We start from the raw sequence: 5,360 nt of genomic DNA, 5'->3' as shown, positions 1-5,360 counted from the left end.
GACATCTTTAGAATAAAGGAAAAAATATTGCATCTTAAACTCTCATCATTAAGAAGGAAGAACAGTATCTGGTGGGACTCTTCAAATTGTAGAGGCAGCATATCTCACACCTGGAGAACTTTCTGATCCATTTGTCCACTGCCACAGAGGCTGCTAGCTTTGGGTGGAGCTCAGAGGAAGAGAGGGCTCTGCAGTAGCTCCAGATCATAAGGCAAGCACCTCTGTGGTTTGGGCCACGGGAGGGGGCAGAACTTGTGTCATAAGAGGTATGTTGGGGGGACACTGTGTAGAGCTCATGTTAAAACCCACATGAGAATCTCAACATAGACTCTAGGACTCTGGAACCCAACCCCACCTTCTACCACAGGTGAGAAAGAGTGTCCTGAGTGCTATTAGGCCTTGGTAGAGATGGCAGTCTGATATCAAGGGGCCATGAGGCCAGAGTCATCCAGGAGCTGCATCTCTCATACCTAACAAATCCCATTAGGTAGGCTCAGAAGTAACCCCTGGTAAGAGTATCAGGCATGAGGAGAGCTCAAGAGAGCCAGTAGGTTGCAAAGCTAATGGCTCGGATCCTGGCGTCTCCACCATCAATGTACAAGCACCTCTCATTCTGCTCACATCTAAGGCTACATGAGTAAGGAAGAGCTGATGAAGAAGAAAAGGCTTGAGCTTGGTTCATGGGTAGTATGTGTGTATGCAAACCAAAAGGGACTGCAGCTGCACTACAGTCACCTTTGGGGGTGGCTCTGAAGGACAGCAGTGAGGGAACATCCTCCCAAAGGGCAGAGCCTCAGGCAATACACTTGGTTTTCTGATTTGGAAAGTAAAGTGGCCTGAGGTGAAAATACATATAGATTCATGGGGAATGGCAAAGAAATAGTTCATCTTGTTAGTTAAAGGCTGGCAGGAGAAGTACTAGATGGCATAGATAAACCTGCATGATTGATATTGAAGTAAGAAAGTAGTGGTGTTACATGTTAATGTCCATCCAAGGGCATCCAAGGGCATCCAAGGGCATCCAAGGGTGAGGCACTGAGTAACCAAATAAAAAGAATGAACTCTCCAATTGACGCCAGTTATGGTCAGTGGCCTCATGAATGGAACATTCATGGATGAAGGGAGGGAGGCTTAGCATGGACCCTATAGCCTGGGATCCCATTCATCAAGGCTGCTTCAGTTATTCCTGCTTCTAGATGTCTAAGCTACCACTTAGAAAGACTGAGTCAATACTCACCAGTACTCACATGGCATCATCCCTTGAGAGACCAGCTGTACATTTGGTGTCAAGTTGATGGCACTGGACTTCCTCCAACATTAGAACAGAGATTCTTCCTGCCTGGAATTAATGCATATTCTTGGTTGAGGTTGACTTTCCTTCTGACAGGACTTCAACTAGCACTACTGCCCAAGTCCTTCCTAGGGCTTGAAAGATTCACATGGGATCCCATTTAACATCACTGCAGACCAATGGACCCACTATATACAATATAACTTCAGTGTGGGAAGCTAGTCATAGAATCCACCAGTGTATTCACATGCTGCCACCCTAACAGAGTGAGGAACAACCTTGTGAAGATGCAACCGAGACATCATCTGTAAGATGTCTTCTGGGGAACGGCCACCAGCATCCAGGACACTGAATGGATACCAATTAGCTCAGTGCCTTATCCTCAATAGAATGCTAGGAGTGGAAGACAGAGTGACCCATATGCCCATCACACCTAGTGACCACCTTGGGGCATTTGCATTTTCTATTCTGCAGCTCTGGGTTCTGGGGGCCCAGTGCTCATAGTTCACAAACAGAGACTCTCAAGAGTACCATGAGGCATTTAACTCTGTCTGTCAGATGGAAGCATTGGGTTTCTTATGACAAGATACCAGCAAGCAAGGAAAGGAGTCACCACTTGGCAGGAAGAGGAACACTGCTGTTACCCACCAGGAGAATGGGTGATCCATTGGCACCCAGCCAGTCTTCCCAGGCCCATTTTAAACTCAGCAGACTAAGCTGGACTGTAAGTGAACCAAAGCTACAGTCACACCTGAGAAGTTCATGGTCACCAGAAGGTAAGACCACCAGGATGAGGCTGTGGGTACCCTCTCCAAGTAAGTAACCCAGGTTTGCAACTGTGTCACCAGAGATTGAGGGGACTCTGCAATGGGCAGTAAAACCAGAAGACAATTCAACGGACAGCTTTGCATCCAGCTGTGTGGTGAAGCCTGCAGTTTGCCCTTCTAAACTGCCTCTTCTAAGTTCTGCCAGATGAGGAGAAAGGCAGTGTCCCAGACATGATGTTCCCTACAATGTGGAATCTGTACAAGGAGATAGTGCCTGTGAGCAGGGCAAGGGGAAGACTGTGGCTGCTGTGTCACCAGACTCACTAACAAGACTAAGACATTGTTCTCACTTCCAGGGACATTGTCTGCTCCTATCTGCCTGCTTAGTCCCTTTCTGAAAGTATCTCTACCCACTGTTAGAAGCAATCTCAGGACAGAGCCATTCAAAGCCTGGTGAGCATGAGGACAAAAGGCCTGGCCCCCAACATGAAGGAAGACATTGCTAAAAGGTCGTCTTAGTTCCCAGCACCCCCTCCTGCCCCATCACACACGTGGATGATGTATTGCAGAACTTCCCAGTGTGTGAGGAGTCTGTGACTCTAGGGTCCTTTCCTGAAGCCTCAAGCCAAGTGTCCCTGTGGGGCTTCCTCAGGGGACATGCTTCCTTCTCCCAGAGTTCCCTGTCTCTGAGCCAACCACCCACAGATGAGGCCCATGGACAGCCATGCCTATTTCTTCCTCTACTCTGCATGGCCAGTGCCAGCACACAGCAGTGCCCGGCACATATTTGTTGACCTGAATCGAACTGTTAACCAATAATTACAACATAAGGCAGCAGGGCAGGGCGCCTTAGAGTGATGGCAAGGGTCCTACAAGTTCGCAGAGACAAGGTCATGTCTAGCTGCGTTCAAGGCCTCAGGGGAAAGTTTGCCTTTGATGAGAGTCCATCAGCTAGAAAGGATTTTGACAGGAGGAATTGGGGCAAGGAAGCATCAGACGGAGTGAATGCCATGAGCAGAGACTTGCAGAATGCAGAGACAGAACTAGCTCTGCCTCCAGGCAGGGTGGCATGGGCAACATGGCCCTCACTCCATTCCTTTCCTGGCTGACACATGCATCCCGATTCTTCCTCCCTCCTTTCTCCCTGCTGCCTGGTTCTCTGTAGCTGCCTCCTCAAACACACTGGTTTCAGAAATATTCAAGACAAATGCACAACCTCTCTCTCACAGTGTCGTGACCAAACCCCTAGGTGATTCAGATGTTACCTCTACCACCAGCATTCCCCCACGATAGCCCTGTCACCAGGGCGCTTGACTTCTCGATCATGTTTGCTCATCGCTAACATGAAGTCAATCCACCTCTCTCAGGTTTGTTGTTAGTGGTGCATGAGGCTGAGTGTACTGTTTGGGACATAGGAAACACTAATGCTTGGTGGCTACTTTGTGTTAGCATTAGAAACATTACTTCAAAGGCAACTTAAAACAAACTGCAACTCAAGGTCATCATCAAGTGTGAATGATACACAGGCTTCCAGGACCTCCAATGTTCTAGTTTTTCCTGGTAACAGCAGGAGGTAACAAAATATATTCAGTTTAGCTAACACAGTACTGAGAAAGTGAGCAACTGAGGAACAATCATTCTCTCTGAGTGGGAATAGTCCCCCAGAAGGCAAACAACAAGGAAGCTTTGGGGACGAGATCTCTTTGTCCATGAGTCCCCAGCTTGCAGGATGTAGTGGATATTGGCAACAGCTCTAGAGCAGAACATGTGGGTGGTGCCCAGGCATGCAGGGCAAGAGGACAGGCAATGCAGGAGCACAGGGCCCGGTGCCCAGAAGCACTGCCTGGCGTTGGCGTCGTGGGTACGTTCGGTTTTGCCGTGCTCCAACCCCATTAAGCCTTATTGGAAAGTAGTTAGTGAAATGAAGTGTTGAGAATCATCTAGCTAACTTGGGACATGTTGATGGCCAACTGAGATAATTTAAATCTTTAAGGGAAATTTTGGTCCTTAATTACATTGAATCACTTTACGTTCAAGTCCAGCAAACAATTTTTAACTTTGTTTTTCCACTGCAGACCTGGAGGCATGGTGGTCACACTAAAAAAGAGACAAATTTTAAAATAGAGTATTTATATTGGGAGGGCGGTGTTTTTCTGTCCTTAGTTTTAGAAAAATGAGTGAAAAAGATTTGCTTTGGGAAAATGGCAAAGGGCTCCATGGCCCTGTTTTGGGGAGTCATTCCTCCAGTCCCTGGGATGGCTGACAGGAAGCATGCCAGCGACAGGCAGCGTGGCAGAGCCATCTGGTCCAGGGCCAGGGCAACCATGGAGGGCCTCCCGGAGAAGGGGGAGTTTCTGCAGAAGCAGCCTGAAGAATAGAGTTCCTGGACAGAAATCTTCTTGGGATAAAAGTGTGCCCTGTTAAAACTGCCTCACACCCATGTGTTGTTGAAGAAGGGAATTCCTTTTACTTCTTCCCACTTGAAAGTGAGGACCTTCCCCTGTGTCCAGTGCCTTCATCCCTGGTGAGGGCAGTTGCAGATGTTTAGGTTTCCTAGGTTAAAACGAGACACTTTTGTTTCAACACACGTAAAGTCAACAAGGAAACAGGAAAGCAATCTATACACCAAGTCCAAAGTTTGATTGATGAGATGGTTCTTGAGCTTCTCAGGAAAAAATCTGAGATGGGACAGGCAGCTCCACAGCAGAGTCACCCCTGCAGTGGGTCACACACATGTCAGGTTCTGTGGGGCAGCAGCTGGGAAAAGGTTAAGCTATGTTTCCAGTCACAGGGACGCTTGCTCCAGACAGTGTGAAAGATGAAATATCTTTTCAGGTGTCTATGAGTGTTTCTCTGAATAATTCTGCCAAGAGTCTCATCTGAGTGCTAAGCTCACAATGGAGATCAAGTGTTGACCCAGGAAAGGACTGGACACCTGGAACGAACAGCCCAGAAAGGACCTGAAGGGTGGGAGCATTCTCCTGTACGGGTTTGTATAAATCACAAGGACAGCACCTGTGAAGAGGGAGTCCCTTCCACATTCATCTGGGAGAGGGTGGGGCAGGCCAAGAGCTAGATGGTAGAGGATGCAGTAGGGGTACCTTGTCTAGGGCAGTGTTCCCTTCTTCCTCTTCTTCTACTTACCTAACCTGTTGCATGAGATACTAGGGCAAAATTGTCCTCAGCAACCTCAGAGTAGGTGGGCTGGGGGTGGGGCATAGCCATCGGATCAGATAATTCCATACAATGATAAATTGCCAAAATGCTGGCACCAGAGAGAGGGATCAACTTGCACTCATTCA

Source organism: Pteronotus mesoamericanus, unplaced genomic scaffold, assembly GCF_021234165.1.
Source record: "Pteronotus mesoamericanus isolate MK-2021 breed Mesoamerican mustached bat unplaced genomic scaffold, CSHL_Meso_final contig_50, whole genome shotgun sequence".
In the NCBI taxonomy this organism is placed as follows: Eukaryota; Metazoa; Chordata; class Mammalia; order Chiroptera; family Mormoopidae; genus Pteronotus; species Pteronotus mesoamericanus.
This window is presented reverse-complemented; position numbering follows the sequence as displayed.